An 18,536-nucleotide genomic window follows, 5' to 3' on the forward strand; every position below is an offset into this window, starting at 1 on the left:
TGCTTTTTGTCTTCTTGCCACAATGGAAGTAACTTTTATGAATTAGGAATTTGTGGTCAACATTCCATTTATCTATTCTTCATCAGCTTACTGTGAAGCAGGTTATTAGTATATACATTTTCACAGACAGGAAGTGACTTGTCCCAGGCAATATTTTAAGGCCATGTGCTTTGGCCTTTATCCTGTGGCTTCCTGGTATAAGGGCTGGAACAGATAGATATTGGCACAGTGACTCTTTGACTCTTGTATTAATGTACCCCTTTGAGAGCTGGATGAAAGCTATGGAATTGCTCCCCAGATGTGTGCACAGGATTTTGAAAACAATTTCTGGGGGATTCATGGACACAGACATAATTACATATGGATTCCCATTAGGAACCAGGCCTTTGGGTGTATTCAGTCTCACTTTACAGAAGAAGAAACACATTTTGTTAGGTGGCCACATAGCTGAAATGAAAACTGAAACATTTAGAGCCCTTTTCTGTAGTTGTGGCCTAACTTGGGCCATTTAAAACCTATTATGTGCGAGAAAACATGGAGAAGCCTGCTGTTAAGAGGCTACTTTTTCTGTAATGTCTCTTAGCAGAGTATTTCAAGCCTCAGGACTCATGAACAGACAAATGTGAGATGAGCACCCCCAAACACAGTGAAAACTCCTTGGCTTCACTGTAGAGTTTCAGAAGTATTTCTCCCTCTTCATTCATTTTCATTTGTATTTCAAGTCCTGTTCTGGCAAGACAGGAGGAAAATCTTGAAGAAAATAAGTAGGAAAGAGCTTATGAAAGAACCAAATGGGGCCGGGCGCAGTGGCTCACGCCTGTAATCCCAGCACTTTGGGAGGCCGAGGCGGGTAGATCACAAGGTTAAGACATCAAGACCATCCTGGTCAACATGGTGAAACCCCGTCTCTACTAAAAATACATAAATTAGCTGGGCAGGGTGGCACATGCCTGTAGTCCCAGCTACTTGGGAGGCTGAGGCAGGAGAATTGCTTGAACCTAGAAGACGGAGGTTGCGGTGGGCCGAGATCGTGCCATTGCACTCCAGTCTGGGTAACAACAGCGAAACTCTGTCTCAAAAAAAAAAAAGAAAGAACCAAATGGAGAAAACAAAAACTTACTCTTCAGTACTAAAATGATTTCTATCTTTAGGTGTCATCTGCTAAACGACAAAATATTATATGTAACAATGCCAATTGGTTTCTGATTTTATCTTTGAACTAAAAGAATAGGAGGACATATATCCTAGACTGCATTTTCTTTCTTTATAAGCACTACGCTCTGTTTTCCATCTTAGCTTTCCAACTAAGAAGGAAAGTGGTTTTAAGCACTAGCAGAGTCATTCAGTAGTAATGGGGAAATAGAATGCTTAAAGATAGCTTTTATACATCAATAATCCTGAAAATTTCTAAACCCAAGAACTGTGCTTTAACATCACATAGAGTGCTTGAAGACATATACAAGAAGCTTTTCCAGTTCTGTATCATCAAGTTGAAATGGAATGCACCAAGAAACAGACTAGAAAAGTATTAAACTTTAGTGTTACAATCCATTTCAAAGAATGATTCTTTATAAATTACTTTCAACGTTGATACTTTTTTGGGAGTTCATCTGACCAAAACTTAGTAAAACTATAAAGACACACTTAAAACTTGTATCTGTTAAAATGACAAGTACCATTTCTGCTGGTGTTAGCTTAACTTTGCATTGTATTTTGAATGTGGCCTGTTGTGTTTGCATTTCAGTACTCTGAGTGGTTTGCATTTATAATTTCTTACTTATTTAGAAATACTGCATTTGTACTGGAATGATTTGCTTTCCCTTATTGTAGTTCTTTGGGCATGTGATTTATTGTGTGATTTCATTGAACAATTATTTTAAAGCATGTCCTAGCTTCACAGCTGAGCTTTCCATTGGTACTTTGGTTAGAAACTATCCAGTATTGCCAAAAGTGAAAGCCAATAGTATCTTGATTTTGAAAAATTCATTTTCAATGTACTTGCATTGTTTTATGTATTTTAACCCTTCATATTCCTCCTGGATATGTTTCTGCTTTTTCTTTTTTATTTGTTTTTCCTCTTTATTGAATTTAGTGTGAGTCCTGCATTTCTGTGTGTGCATACTTGAGTTGTGCTCTGATTATGAATGTACTAGTATTTGCTGTGGTTGAGTGTAATTTGTTTTGACTGCTTAAACTGAAACAGAGATCTAGGTATCTAGGTTTCTCTTTAAATACCCTTGGAGTAAAATGTACAAGACCATGAATTTATGAAGAAATTCAACAGCCAAAATAAATTAAATAATTATTATGGAAGCAATGTAGTATTCAATACCTTAGATTGCTTCCATTTCTCATGTGGCCACTACAGTTACATTAAGGTAGCAAAGTTGGTCATCTGTAGCAATCACCTTGGCAATACAGTTCAATTACTTAGAATAATGGTTATAGCATATTGTGATGAGGTAAGAAATAGCTTGGCATATTTGCTTTTATTATTAAATGACATAGATAATTTAAGAGATTATTCTTTTTATAATGGCTCAAGAGCTTATCTACCTTGGATCCCTAAGTTTATCAGCCAGCTGATAAGTGGGCTTCAACATAGGACTTGAGTCTTTTCATTTACTTGTTTCTCTTTATGTTCTTTAATTAACTTTCTTTTGTTAATTTAATTTGATGGGCAAATCAGTACTTGTTAAAATTTTATTGTATATTCTGGGCAAAATAAAACATTTAATTTTATATATGCCTGACTTTTTTTTAAGGAATTTATATCGCAGCCTTGTTTTTAGTTAACTAATCTAACTGTCAACTAATCAAAAAGATTCTTGTGATTGGAAGAGAACATAGGCCTGAGTTTCCTGGACTCTTAGGGGTTGTGGCCTCCTTTAAGAGCCTAATGAAAGAGTATATATATTTTGTGTTCACCTACACCTGGGTCTGATTCTGGTTCTGTTCTTTACTACCTATTTGATCTGAGCACGTTATATCTTTTTGAGATTCAGCTTCCTGCTTTGTAAAAATGACATTAATAAAACCTACCTGGAGAGATTATTGCGAAGATTAAACAAGATGTATGCAAAACACTTGGTGTTTAGTAACTGCTCAATAAATTTTAGTTATCTTTCCTAAAAATATGTGTCTTTTACAATATTACTGATGTGTATTAAAGACTAATGACTTATAAGCAACAAATATGATTTCTTATCTCTCTCTCATTTTGATATCTACCCTCAAAATAGCCATTATAAGAAAATCTGTCATACTTAAATATAATTAACTTGAATCAGACTACTCAGAATTTAATATTAATAGAGCTTTGCAATTTAATATGGTCCATTCCATTTTCTAATTTAGCTCTTACTTTACTCTATGTCCATCTTATTTTTGTCAGTAATCACTTTAACTCTAAGAAATTGTTTCTGACAGTTTCCATGGAAACTCTATTAGATAGCAGGTAGAACAGTTGTTATTTTATGTATACTTAAAAGATATTTTTGTCTTAGATATGCAGTGGACTCCCTTCATGTGGGATGGAATTCTCAGAAGTACTCCTTAATTGTATCCTACTTGGAGCTCTGACCTCTTTTTACTAGGTCTTGCCCTGTAATCTTGTAATATTTAGGAAATAGAGGTTATATCATATGACTTAACTCCCTTGGCATGAATCTCATTGACCTTCAGGCTTACTCTCTTTCTGTGTCATTATGCTCAGCAAAAATAATGCTTCACATTTCATAAGTGAAGTGGTTTCATGAAGAGCACAACAGCTTGTCTCGCTGGTTTAGATTGTTATTGAATACTCACATTGTGCATTCTAAAAGCTATTTTCCTTGTGCCATTTTATCTTCAATCTTTTGTGAAATCAGAGAAAGAGTAAGAGGAACTCCCTAGAATTCCTGATTCTGATCCAGTTACCTATGCACATTTCCAAATGGCAATATGATGGGCATTTCAAATGTATCCTGAACAAAACAGAACTCTTATTTTCTGCTCTTATTCTTATCCCAATCATATTCCTCCTTAAATATAACGCCATTTCCTTAAACTAAACCATTATTCTTCCAGCTACTTAAGCTAAAAATACAGGGGTTATTCCTCTCTTTCCTTTACCCTTTTCATTCAGTTAATCCGTGAAGCCTTTCTATTCTACCCCTAAAACACATACCAAATTTGTTTTTCTCCAGCTATACTTCTACCTTCCTAGTCCAAGCCACTTTTATCTCTTGGGTATAATGATTTATACCCAAAGGATTATAAATCATTCTATTATAAAGACACATGCACACATATGTTTATTTCGGCATGGTTCACAATAGCAAAGACTTGGAACAAAAGCAAATGCCCATTAATGATAGACTTGATTAAGAAAATGTAGCACACATATGCCATAGAAAACTATGCATCCATAAAAATGGATGAGTTCATGTCCTTTGCAGGGACATGGGTGAAACTGGAAACCATCATTCTCAGCAAACTGACACAAGAACAGAAAACCAAACACCACACGTTCTCACTCATAAGTGGGTATTGAACAATGAGAACACATGGACACAGGGAAGGGAACATCACACACTGAGGCCTGGGGGATGGGAGCTAGGGGAGGAATAGCAGGAGTGGGGGATTGGGGAAAAAAAATTAGCTGGGCGTGCTGGTGGGCACCTGTAATCCCAGCTACTCAGAAGCTGAGGCAGGAGAATCGCTTGAACCCTGGAGGCAGAGATTACAGTGAACCAAAATTGCACCATTGCACTCCAGCCTGGACAAAAAGAGCAAAACTCTCTCTCAAAAATAAATAAATAAAAATAAAAGAATAAAAAATAAAATCTACATTTTCTTCACTTGAATGACAAAGTCCCAGGTGATCTGGCTTTTGCCTGCCCCTCTGACCTCCTCATAGAATGTTCCTCTTCTCCACTGCTGTCTTTGCGTGTGTAAGATGCAATCTGATTTGCACGTTAGGCTCTCTGTAGTATAGCTATTTAGGCTCTCTGTAATAACTATTTTCTCTGCCTGGAAAGCCCTCTATACTGCTGTTTGGGTATCTTGTTCCTTCTGGTTGAATTTTGGGTTCTCATCTTAAATGTAGCCTTCTTAGAAAGTCTTTTTCTGCCTACCCAATCTAAGTAGCCTCCACATCACTCTTAATTTTAATTATCTGCAGTGTCCTTACTATTAGGTAATTGTTTTCCCCTTCTTAGTCTTCCTGTTCATCTTCATCCACTAGAATATAAGCTATATAAAAGCAGAGGCTTGGCCAGGCACAGTGGCTTATGCCTGTAATCCCAGCGCTTTGGGAGGCCGAGGTGTGCAGATCACGAGGTCAAGAAATCGAGACCATGCTGGCCAACACAGTAAAACCCCATCTTTACTAAAAATACAAAAATTATCTGGGGGTGGTTGCACGTGCCTGTAATCCTAGCTACTTGGGAGGCTGAGGCAGGAGAATTGCTTGAACCTAGGAGGTGAAGGTTGCAGTGAGCCGAGATGGTGCCATTGCACTCCAGCCTGGGCAACAGAGAGATACTCCTTCTCAAAAAAAAAAAAAAAAAAAACGCAGAGACTTACTTGTTTTATTCACACCTGTATCCCTAGATCTCAGAAGAATGCCTGGAACATAAAAAATGTTTAGTAAATCATATAGTATCTATCACACTGGAGACTGTCCTGGTTCTTTTGAGAGACAGTGTCATAATGTGGTTATTATATGGATGTTAGACTCATACAGCTAGACTCAAATACTACTATTGATACTTACAAATTATGTGAACTCAATAACAAAGACATGGAATCAATCTAGGTGCCCATCAGCGGTGGGTTGGATAAAGAAAATGTGGTACATATATACCAGAGAATAATTCACAGCGGTAGAAAGGATGAAATCATGTCCTTCGCAGTAACATGAATACAGCTGGAGGCCATTATCCTAAGTGAATTAACACACCAACAGAAAACCAAATACTGCATGTTCTCCTAAGCAGGAGCTAAATATTGGGTACTCATGAACATAAACATGGCAACAGTAGAAACTGGGGACTGCTAGAGGGGAGAGTGAAGGAGACGGGCAGGAGTTGAAAAACTAACTGTTGGGTTCTTTGTTCACTGCCTGAATAATGTGATCATTCACACCCCAAACCTCAGCATCATGTGATATATCCAGGTAGCAAACTTGCACGTTTATTACCTAAATCTAAAACAAAATTTGAAATTATTAAAAGTAAACAAAATGGTTTTTCCCCCTAATACCAAACAACTTGAGTCAAATGTTTTGCACTTAATTTTACATACTATGGAATGGAGATAATAGTATATCCCTCACAAGTTCTTTGTGAAGATGAAGTAATGTCTAGGAAATACCTAGTGGTGGTAGTAGTAGTACTAATAATAATAATGATTTTTTATGTTATAACAGCAGTGACAACTTTTTAAGCAGCTAATCTTTGTTGAGTACTTAATGTGTGACAAGCAGTGCTTTACATTTAAATCTCACAGAAATCCTCGTTGGTAGGCATTATTACTATCCCCTTTTGAAAAACTCAAAGCACAGAGAAGTAACTTACTTATTAGCTAGTACATAATAGAACCGAGACAAACTCTGGAAGAGGTGATTCTCCTAACCACTGCTGCCTGCCTTCTCTTCTTCATCCATAGTGCCTAGTACTCCATAAATAAACAGCAGTGATTACTATTGATGTCTTCTTGATGTTTATTGGACCTCTCTGATGTAGGAAGTTTTTAATAAATAATACTGGTCTGAGAGAGCTCATAGCCTGATAGAATTTATGCAGAGCTCAATGTGACCAATGCTTTGGCATACATTCCCTCTGTGTCTCTCCTGGACTCCTCCAGTTGTTTCCTACTGAACTTTGCTACCTAGAGCCATCCCCTCCCCTTGTACTCTCCATAGTCAATGCACACTACAAGTTGTTGCCTGGTGATTTATCTAAAATGAGCTAACCACTTAAGGTTAAGCTCTCCATCTCCTGCAGGATTGAGGTGGGGACTTCAAGGAAAGCCTCTCTGGTAGTGACATTTAACTCCTAGAAATAGGAGTCAGTGAAGAAGTTGGGTGAGAATCTAGGCTAAGGATTTTGGGGCTAAATAGTGCCGGATATTTAAACGATACTGAAAAGACCATTCGGGCAAAGCATTGTGAATGACAGGAATGGGTGAGAGGAGGGGCTGAGATGGGAAGGGCCTTGGGAGCCTTGAAGATGTTTGAATTTTATTATAAATGGAAGGGAAAGTGATTGAAAATTTGAAGTAGTGGAGTTGTAAAGCTGGATTAATATTTTATGAAGATTCTCTGGCTGCTATGTAAAAATAGACTGGAAGGTGCCGGGTGCGGTGGCTCATGCCTGTAATCCCAGTACTTTGGGAGGCTGAGGCAGGCAGATCATGAAGTCAGGGGTTTGAGACCAGCCTGACCAACATGATGAAACCCGTCTCTACTTAAAAACACAAAAATTAGCCGGGCGTGGTGGCATGCACCCGTAATCCCAGCTACTTGGGAGGCTGAGGCAGTAGAATTGCTTGAACCCGGGAGGCAGAGGTTGCAGTGAGCCGAGAGCATGCCATTGCACTCCAGCCTGGGCGACAGAGCAAGACTCCATCTCAAAAAAAAAAAATAAACTGGAAGATAACGAAAAGGCAGGGAGCAACCTCATGGCAGAAGCTGTGTGTCATACATCTTTATGTTTAACACCTGGCACCATGCTAGGTGCATCGGGACACTCAATCTGTGTTTAATAGTGAATGGCTGTGAAGGCACAGATACTGTGTATATCATCATTCTGGATCCAGAAGATGTGGCCACCTTGATTAAGCATTAGAACAAGCATATCTTTGACTCAATAAAATCACTTTTGGAAGAATATTCCTTTTGCCCATTTCCTGTTAAATGGGAGAATAAACTTAACTTTAGAAAGTGAGTTTATTGAGTCAGAGATATAAATGGTAGGTAGGTTCTAATGCATAATCAAGGTGCATATATACAAATACATTTAGAATGGATTTGTAGAAAATATACAATTAGGAAATATCGTTTATGGTTTAGGGACACATTTATTTTCAAATCTCTAATTAGAAAACAGCTGCCAGGTGCAGTGGCTCATGCCTGTAATCACAGCACTTCAAGAGGTCAAGGCAGGCAGATTGCTTGAGCCCAGTCTGAGACTAGCCTGGGCAACATGACAAAAATGTCGCCACAAAAAATACAAAAATTAGCCAGTTGTGGTGGTGGTGCCTGGGATGGCTGCTTGGAGGTTGTGGTGGGAGGGATCGCTTAAGTGCAAAAGGTTGAGGCTGCAGTGAGCTGAGATCACACCACTGAACTCCAGCGTGGGTGACAGAGTAAGACCCTGTCTCAAAAATAAATAAGAAAAAAAAAAGTAATAGAAAATTGTAACTACATATGTTATGTACTTAGTCTTGAAAATGCTTTCTGATGGTTCATTGTAGCTTTCTAGGATGTGTGGGTTTGTTTTGTTTTCTGAGACATGGTCTCACTGTGTCACCCAGGCTGCAGTGGAGTACAGTGGCACTGTCACAGCTCACTGGAACCCCAGTCTCCTGTGCTCAAGCATTCCCTTCTACTGGAACTATTACCTTCTTCTGGGACCATGCCTGGCTAATTTTTTTTGTTTTCATTTTTTGTGGAGACAAGGCCTCACTATTTTGCCCAGGCTGGTCTGGAACTCTTGGGCTCAAACACTCCTCCCACCTCTGCCTCCTAAAGTACTGGGATTCTGGGTGTGAGCCACTGCATCTGGCCTCAATGATGTATTTTTAATACATTCATACTTATTCTTATTTTTTTCACATTAGGCCTTGGCTACCTTGATTAGAAATGGTTTTTAAAAGATGAAAAAACTGTTGCTTTTTAAATTTTACTATTTGTTATCTTTTTATTATAGACTTTATTAGTTTATTTTACCAACAGTCACATGATTATGTATTAGTCCATTAAATAAGAATTATTCTTTATATTTAACTTCTTGGTTTTATAGCTTTCTTTTCTTTCTGTTTATATTTCACAAATTTTCTTGAGGATTTTAGTTTGTATAGATGACAGATGTAGTACCTAAACATTAGGTGACTGCCAACAGTCATAGTGAGAATTTTTAAATGTTATTTTTAATTGACAAATAGTAATTGTATATATTTACAGGGTACAATATAATGTTTTGATACGGTTACAATGTCGGATGATTAAATCAGGCTAATTATCTATCTGGCCCCTCACATACTTACTACTTTTCTGTAATAAAAACATTTAAAATCTACTCTTTTTTTTGAGACAGAGTCTTGCTCTGTCGCCCAGGCTGGGGTGCAGTGGAACAATCTTGGCTCACTGCAACCTCCACCTCTCAAGTTAAAGTAATTCTTCTGCCTCAGCCTCCCAAGTAGCTGGGACTACACACGTGTGCCACCATGTCTGGCTATTTTTTGTGTTTTTAGTAGAGACAGGGTTTCACCATATTGGCCAGGCTAGTCTTGAACTCCTGATCTCATGTTCTGCTCACCTTGGCCTCCCAAAATGCTGGGATTACAGGTGTGAGCCACTGCACCTGGCCTAAAATCTACTCTTTTAGCCATTTTGAAATATGTAATGCCTTATGATTATAGCCACCATTCTGTGCAGTAGGTCACTGAAGCTTATGCCTCCCATCCAACTGAAACTTCCTATCCTGGGTCAACATTTGAGAATTTTGTGTAATAATTGAAATTTGTCATTTTTATAGGTTCTGATATGTTACATGTCACATATGCTCTTATTTTCAAATATATATCATTGATTTTTCTTTTGTCATATAACATCTTTTAAAAGTTTATTGTTTTACTCCCTTTGTATCAATAGCCTCACACTGTTTACATGGCCCTCCTTTTTGGCCATATAAGATTCAAGTCTTGTAGCAAAGGACTGAAATGGGCACTGGCCATAGAGACAAACACTTATGCTATTGTTTGGATTATAAATCAAGTCTTATTGCTAAAGCTGTGGAGACTAGGAAGGACAGACCCAGAGTCTGGAATTGGGCAGCTGAGCTGTGGATAGTTCCTCATCATATTCCTGATATGTTTTGAAACTATACTCATTAGGTGCTTAATTTGTATTCTTTATTATATTTCTGTCTTCCTCCAATAGTTAAACCAGGGAAGTATTTTCTATATATTAAAAAAAATGCAATTACATTTACATTGTACATTAACTTTGGTTACATTAACTTTGTAAGCTTGCTTGTAAATATCTGATGATTGATTAGTTATAAACCAGCAGTATGTCAAAAAGAATTAACAGCTTGTGACTTCAGTCAGTAGACTATTTTATTTTATTTTTGAGATGCTTTGCTCTGGTTGCCCAGGCTGGAGAACAATGGTGCAATCTCGGCTCACCGTAACCTCTGCCTCCTGGGTTCAAGCGATTATCCTGCCTCAGCCTCCGAAGTAGCTGGGATTACAGGCATGCCCCATCATGCCTGGCCAATTTTGTATTTTTAGTAGAGACGGGGTTTCACCATTGTTAGTCAGGTTCCTCTCAAACCCCTTACTTCAGATGATCTACCCACCTCTGCCTTCCAAAGTGCTGGGATTACAGGTGTGAGCCACCGTACCTGGATGGACTATTTTATTCATGGGGACTATTTTTTTCAGCTTGCGGAAGAGCTTATTGTTTATTTTTTATAATTCACATCTAAACTTTTAACGGCTTCTGATTTAGGATGATTTCTGTCCCATCTTTTTTTTTCCTGCCTCCTAAATCTGTTTTGTCATGAATTGCCATCTGTGTAACTAAATGGCAGTTGTGCAAGTCTAACTCTTCAAAAATTAAAGATAAGAAATTAAACCTTTAAATTTACTGTGATATTTGATTTTAAATGTTTTAATACAAGCGTTTACTGATATATTTTGAAGATGGAAGTTTGGCACATCTCAAGTTGTAGTGTGCTTTTTCTTTTTTTCTCTGTCTCTGAAATTTGACCATAGATCTTGATGTCTTAATAGAGGCAGCCTTAATATTTCCTCTCTCCTTAAGGAAAAACAATATATTTAATAAGTTTTGAATAACAGAGCATTCTGTGGCTAAATGATTCCAAAGTGGACATCACTCTTGGGCTTTGGCAATTTGATGCTATAGATTTGATTAGGGGACTTCATCTGGAAATTTCTAGTGAGAAACCTAGATGGAACTCTAGAGAAAATGCACTATGTATTGTAAGGCTTTGCTAAATATAGAAATAGAACCATGCCCCATTTGGTGACATTACTCTTTAGCAAACTCCCATGCTTGCAAATAACATTTAAAATATATTAATTAAACAACTTTATTTGGTAATATGGTAAACATTGATAGAAACTGTTAATCATGTCTATTGATGTTCTTCCTGCTTTGAGAGTTTTCCTGTTCAAATTGAGCCCCTTTTAAGTGTGGCTTATATAAACGTGTTTATTTTATTTTTAGAGTCAGGATCTTCCTCTGTCTCCCACGCTGGAATGTAGTCGTGCAATCATAGCTCATTGCAGCCTTGAACTCCTGGGCTCAAGTGATCTTCTTGCCTCAGCCTCCTGAGTAGCTGAGACTACAGGCATGCACCACCATGCCAAGCTAATTTTTTTTTCTTTTTTTTGAGATAAGGTCTTGCTGTGTTGCCCAGGCTAGTCTCAAGCTCCTGTCCTCAAGCAATCCTCCCTTCTTAGCCTCCCAAAGTGCTGGGATTATATGAGTGAGCCTTGATTTTAAAATGTAAGGCCTTAACTTTCATTTGGTTAAGCAGATCTTATGTAGTCCACTGATAGAGTAGTTTCCATGTTAAATATCTTTAATATAGAGGTGTTACAATACAAGCATGTTTTCTTATGTATTTCTGAGGGAAATTATTTTTGTTTTGTGGAATCTTTATGCGAATTTCTTTCTACCCATTCAAAGATCCTCTTGTTTGGTTATGTTATCTTTTTCTTTTGTATGTGGAAGCTCAATTAATTTGTTTTACCCACTTTATTTAGCTTTGATAATAATCATTTGCTCAATGATCTCAAGGATAGCTAAGACCTATACCAAATATAAGTCCTTCTTAGGTTTTTAAATTCTACCTTTTAAATATTTCTTGAATATTTTCTCCTTTGTGCAATACTGCTGTCACTTTCATAATTCAATTGACTTGAATGATTGTTTTGACCCAAACTAGACTTTTATGCCTAGGGCTTATGCCCTTGTCTAGCAATTATTAGCTCTGCCAACAGATTTATCTTCTAGAGTTTGGATCATATGATGCCTCAGTGGCTCTTCAGTATCTAAAGCATAAAATGCAAACAGGAAACTGCTGTTCAGCATCCTCCCTATTAGACTTCTGGATAACTGTCCAGCCTCCTGTCCTTCTCACATTCTCTGCTGCAGTGTTATTAATGTACCTGCAGTGCCAAGATGGGTGACTATCTTTCTGACTTCTGCACCTTTATCATGAAGTTCCTTCTGTATTAAATAGCCTTTCTCTATAAGCTTGGTGCACTTCATAATCTTTTATTCTGCTCCAGTGATCTCTTGTTTTTACAGATTTTCTGACAGCTCCCTTCTCTGCATTTCAGGTTTCAATTAATTGCTCTACTGGTTCCCATGGCATTTTATACACGCTTCTTTTGGCTCTGATGTCATTGCATCGCTATTAGATAATTATACATCTTTTTTCTTTACTAGGCTATGAAATCCTTCAGGTTAGGGACAAGATCTGTCGCAGTTGTGTATAGCCTCCTGATACAAGGCTTGGTGCTGGAGACTCGGTGTTGAAGAAGAATACAAGTTGAATGAATTAATTAATCATGTTAGAAGAATTAGTACAATTTTGGTTCAGAATGAACTTTCTAGCACTATATGTTGTCTAATAATTTCAACTTTTTACTTGGTGAATAAAATTTGGTTTATTTATTTTTCTGCAGTTTTTGAATAAGAACATATTTTCATAGTAAAAGAAAAAATCCTCTACTGGTCAAGTCCAAAAAGGTTCAAAATTCAGACTCATAAAATAAATGTAATAAATAAAACAAAATAATGACCTAGGTTTTTAATAGCCTTCTGACTTGGTGAAAGCACTTTTGATTTTCCTGTTAAACTGTGTCCAGCATCTCCAAGGCCAAGCATGGCTCTGACTACTTTTGCCCCTTGTATACAAACTTTGAGCTATTCCTGTGTACTGATTTTTCTTTCCCTGAAGGAAAAATGGAAGAAATCACATAGATTATTCATCTACATTGTAATCCAAATGTAAATAATCAGTAGCACATTTATTCCTTCATGCATAGGGTGGGTCAGTTCTATCTAATAGGCCTGGTGCATCACAGTGTAAACTTTACCTAAGATACTGAGGAATTTGAACTTACCATTGAAAGCACTAATCAAAAGTGCTTTCACCAAGTCATAAGGCTATTAAAAACCTAGGTCACTATTTTGTTTTATTTATTACATTTATTTTATGAGTCTGAATTTTGAACCTTTTTGGACTTGACCAGTAGAGGATTTTTTTTTTTCTATGAAAATATGTTCTTATTCAAAACCTGCAGAAAAAGAAATAAACCAAATTTCAGAAATATGGTAAGGAAAGAGTAAAATGGTATACTGTTAAATAAAATAGAGAAAAGTAAGCTTCCTAAATCTTGCCATCTAGATAAGTTTCAGAATAAGAAGTGATACAATGTCTATTTCTGGAAAAGTCTTAAACATAATGCTAAATAATGCACTGGAGAAAAAATCTGTTTTTACCTTACACCTCTTTAGAGCAGAATCTAGCAATTATGTATTTAATTTACAGTATGAACGTTCTTTTTGTTCTTGTGAACTGTAGCTGTCTTCTAATATGGTATTGAAATGGAAATAGAGGGAAGTGAAATCTAGGTAAAGGACGGATGTGTCAGGTAATATGACAACTGGAATTGTTCATTTACATGGCTGATATGGACAGAATGCATCGGTTAATACCAGAATTGCTTAGAAACCTCTTCATATTTTGGGGAAAATTGTCATTAAATTTAAATTGTCGTGGACATTTAAATTTCTAATTTAATTGTTCTAATTTCTAATTTAAATGTTACCTTGGAACCAGGTTATATATTGCTGTGAACGTGTATTATTTTCATAGCAAGAAATAAAATTTTTAAGAGAAGACCTGAAAGGATGACTATATTCTCATTTTTCTTTTCTTTCTTTTCTTTCTTTTTTTTTTTTTTTTTGCTTTACCTGAGAAAAAGAAACAAAACATATTTCAATGTTTAAATCCTAGGTCTTCTGCTTGCTAGCAGTGTGACCTTGATTAAGTTACTAAACCTCATTTAAAAAAATTTTTTAGAATGGTAATAATAGTACCATTATTATTAGAAGAGTTTTTGTGAGGATTAAATGAAATCATACATATAAAGCTCTCAACACAGTACTTTGGGTGTGGTAAATGCTCTAATATTGTTAGTTCTTATTAGGATGCAGATAATAATACTATAATGGTATTCTTAACCTTTTTGAGCTCTTTGGTTAAAATTAGATTTGTCTGTTTGTATTCATTCTAGCATGTTGCATATTGACAGCACTCACTAAGCATGGTGTTCTGGGTACACTGGTGAATTATAGTCGCTTAAAGCAATGTCCTTGTTCAGAACAAACATACCAAAATAATGAATGTATTTTGAAAATATCAGATCCCTGAATAGAGTCTGGAGATCTTGGTTTTGGTGTTGATTTTGCTCTTAACAAGCTCTGCATCCTTGAGCAAGTTGTGAATTTCTTCCATGAAATAAGGGACTTAGACCAGGTAATTGTTAATATTTTTTTCTGCTTCAAAATATTATGGCACTCAATCATTGACTGTCAGGGGAGTTAGGGGAAAGTACTTAGAGGGTTTTAGGGCTGAGGCTGGGTGATTTCAAGGTAGATCTTGCAAGATGGAGAACTGATTGTGATTGTGCAGAGTTGAGTTGAGATAATAGCTTTGGATTTGTCAGTATGGTGATACAAAGATCTTAAAGGAAGCCTTGATGAATAAGATGTTAGTTTTTATATTTAAGCTGATTCAGTTGGTTCATGGTCTTACTTTCTAGGGATTGTACAGTTGGATTTTCCTAAGGCAACAACGCTGCTATCTAATTTTCATCTCTCTTAACTTCCACATCTCACACCCTCTCTTCTTCCCTCCCCTCTTCTTTCTGTTTTTTTTTTTTTTTTTTTTTTGTTTAATAAGATAGTAGCACTACCACTGTAGAGCCCCGGATCTACTTAAATGCAGATCTGATTCAGCAGGTCTGGGATAGGGCTTGAGAGACTGCCATTCTAACAAGCTCTAGGTAAGGCCCTTGCTGTTTTTGGATGGCCTGCACTTTGAGGGGCAAAAGTTTATCTGTGGCAGCAATCCTTTGTAACATCCTCATTTCTTCTCTGTCTTCTAATTTAGATTGCAGATCTTGGGCTCTGAATTAAGCATCCTCATATTCCCAAATTGAACTTAGTCTTTTGTGCATCCCTGCTTCCCTTTGGGCATAATCCCACAGTTCCTGCATGTGATCCGTGACGGTTTCTGAAGCTTCCTTTCACTGCTATGGCACTCTGCTTCTGTCAGTTTGCTGGTCTACTCCAGGTTGTGACTTTGGGCCTGGATTTACCTGGCCCAGATCCTTTTACTCATATGAGCCAGTTTCAGGGCCTCCATGTTTGCTGTACATTGCTATATACATTAAAATTTCCAACCATTGCTCTCAGAAATGGGTATATATGTACATATTCTGTCTCATCTGTTTATCATACATGATTACAGTAATTGGCGATCTCTTCTGTGTCCTGAAGATCATGTAGTTCTCCTTTCTGTAGGGAGCTCTGCTTGGAATGTAATGACTGCCTCCATTTTCAGAGTGTTGCCTAAACAATTGAATGGAAATGAGAGGTATAACTGGTTAGCAGTGGAAGTTAAGCCAAGCTAGATGGTCGGAGTAGCATATTGCATGATGAATTAGAACCTAAAGAATGTCCATTATAGCTTCCCAGTTCTCTAATTTTAAATGTATTTATTAGAAAGTAGATTAATTTACATTTTGATGTCTTCATTATAGTGTAGGTATGACAACTTCATACTCTACTTGTCTGTGAGATATTTGATTTCACTCCCAAGGGTCCTGAGTTTGCTTTGTCTCCCACAGAGACAGCTTGCTTTTCTGGGATGTTTGACAACTGGCTCTAGTTAGGCATGATTGTTGTTAGTGACTTTTGGTGAAATTAAGATTAGCTCTGAATAGTTATGCTTCAGAAATAATCATTTTTGGTTATAAAATTTTCTTGAAGACTAATTAGCATCACTCCTGTGTAGCACAGGGTCATATTTTATTGGAGCTTTTATCCCTCATCTAACATGATTAATGCTCTTCCCTCTGGCATGGTTAGAAAATGTGATAATCTTGGTTTTCTGCTGCTCCTGCTCATAATCACTAAACTACTTGTAGCAGCTCAAGGCTGCTTTAACATCACATTTATTTCACTTGTTTGTATTTTTCTGTTTTTTAAAAATTACTGATTATTTAATTTGCTGATTTTAAAAATCACTATGTAGATCATCCATTCTTGCGCTGTTCAAGAGGATTCTGACATTAACCTGACAAAACCAATTAATCCAGAATTCCTTGTTTTCCTACTTTGTAAAGTAGTCCTGTCCAAAGTGCTGAAGTAGATGACAAAATGTAAGGCAAGGAAGAGAAAACAATTTGTCTTTAATATGCACTGTGCATTGCTTTACTTAAAATATTTCACTTAAGCCTCACAACAACCCTGTGAGGTTATCTAATTTTCTCCACTTTTCAGATGAGGAGACCTAGCTCAGAGAGAGCCCAACTCTTGAAAGTTGCAAAGTGATACAGCTGTGACTGTAGTCCAGTTCTTCCTGTTTTCAAAACCCTTGTTGTTTCCACGACCTTTTGGCTATGAAGATGGTGTACCCTCCAGGAGTTTGTTGATATTCTGAGGGCCTGGGGTATGCGATGGCAGACCTCTCTTTTACTTGATTTAACATTGAGTTTTACCTTACCACTAAGGAATGAAAGTTGGCTTGTGAAAAATGTGCCTTAGATTCCATATGAGAAAGTTTGGTCAGTTATTGATTATATTATAGGTAGGTCTTTGCAAGACACTTCCTCACACAGATTCTCAGGACAGCATTAGAGCAAATCACTGAAGTCTAAGGGTTGTACATTAAGTATAGTGAGGAAAAGGCTAATGCCATCTCTGCCCTATTTCACTTAGCCAGTGAATGAAACTTTACTGCCGTTCAATTGGAAGAAAATTAGCACTCATAACCTACAGATGATACTGTCCTTCAGAATTATGTCTAGTTTTATTCTGGTTTGTATTTACAGTCAGCTTACTTTGCTAATTTATAGTTTATTGTGTTTTTTTTTTTAAGACTTCCCATATTCATTTTAATTATACAGATTATATCTATGCAATTTCTAATTGTAGTAATAACATTCGTATTAAATGTACTGCTGAATTTTGCCAAGACAAGAATATAGAACAGGCTTCATCAAAGTGCAAATGAAAAATGGAAATGGTTTGGTCTATTCTTCAAAATGCTGAATTACTTGAAAGTATTATTTCTGTAGGACTTGTGTAGAATAATGTATGACACAATAAAATGCCTATTATCACATCTTTATCACTATAATAACAGAAGACATAATAAAATTAAATACTTTTTTTTTTTGAGACAGGGTCTGACGTTATCACCCAGGCTAGAGTGCAGTGATCTTCACTTACTGCAACCTCCACTTCCCGGGCTCAAGCGATTCTCACACCTCGGCTATCCCATGTAGGATAAGAGACATGCACCACCATGCCGGACTAAATTTTGTATTTTTAGGAGCGATGGGGTTTCACCATCTTAACCAGTCTGGTCTCGAGCTCCTGGGTTCAAATGACTTGCCCACCTTGGCCTCCCAAAGTACTGGGATTACAGCTGTGAACCACCACGTCTGGCCTATTCAATATTTTCTTTCTTTTTTTTTTTTTAAAGACGGAGGCTTACTCTGTTGCCCAGGTTGGAGTACAGTGGCATGATTTCGGCTCACTGCAACCTCTGCCTCCCAGGTTCAAGTGATTCTCCTGCCTCAGCCTCTGGAGTAGCTGGGACTACAGGCACAGGCATGTGCCACCACACCCAGCTAATTTTCTGTTTTTAATACAGTTAGGGTTTCACCATCTTTTTTTTCCCGAGAGGGAGTCTTACTCTGTTACCCTGGCTGGAGTGTAGTTATGCAATCTTGGCTCGCTACAACCTCCACCTCTTGGGTTCAAGTGATTCTCATGCCTCAGCCTTCTGAGTAGCTTGGAGTACAGGTGCCTGCCACCATTCGCAGCTGAATTTTGCATTTTTAGTAGCGATGGGGTTTCACGATGTTCTGGTCTCAAACTCCTGACCTTAGATGCTCCACCTGCCTAGGCCTCTAAAAGTACTGGGATTACAGGCATGTGCCACTGTACCTGGCTCTTTCTTTAAAGATTTAGAGTAGTGTATAGTGATGTT

The 18,536-nt window shown here is 37.3% G+C and overlaps 1 protein-coding gene across 19 annotated transcripts in view; it reads left to right on the top strand.

Moving 5' to 3' along the window:
* The window catches only part of PHKB (phosphorylase kinase regulatory subunit beta), a 247,382-nt gene that overhangs the window by 3,047 nt on the left and 225,799 nt on the right, over positions 1-18,536 (top strand). The gene's annotated exons all lie outside the window — the stretch shown is intronic.

The sequence above is a fragment of the Callithrix jacchus genome, chromosome 20, assembly GCF_049354715.1.
Source record: "Callithrix jacchus isolate 240 chromosome 20, calJac240_pri, whole genome shotgun sequence".
NCBI lineage: Eukaryota > Metazoa > Chordata > Mammalia > Primates > Cebidae > Callithrix > Callithrix jacchus.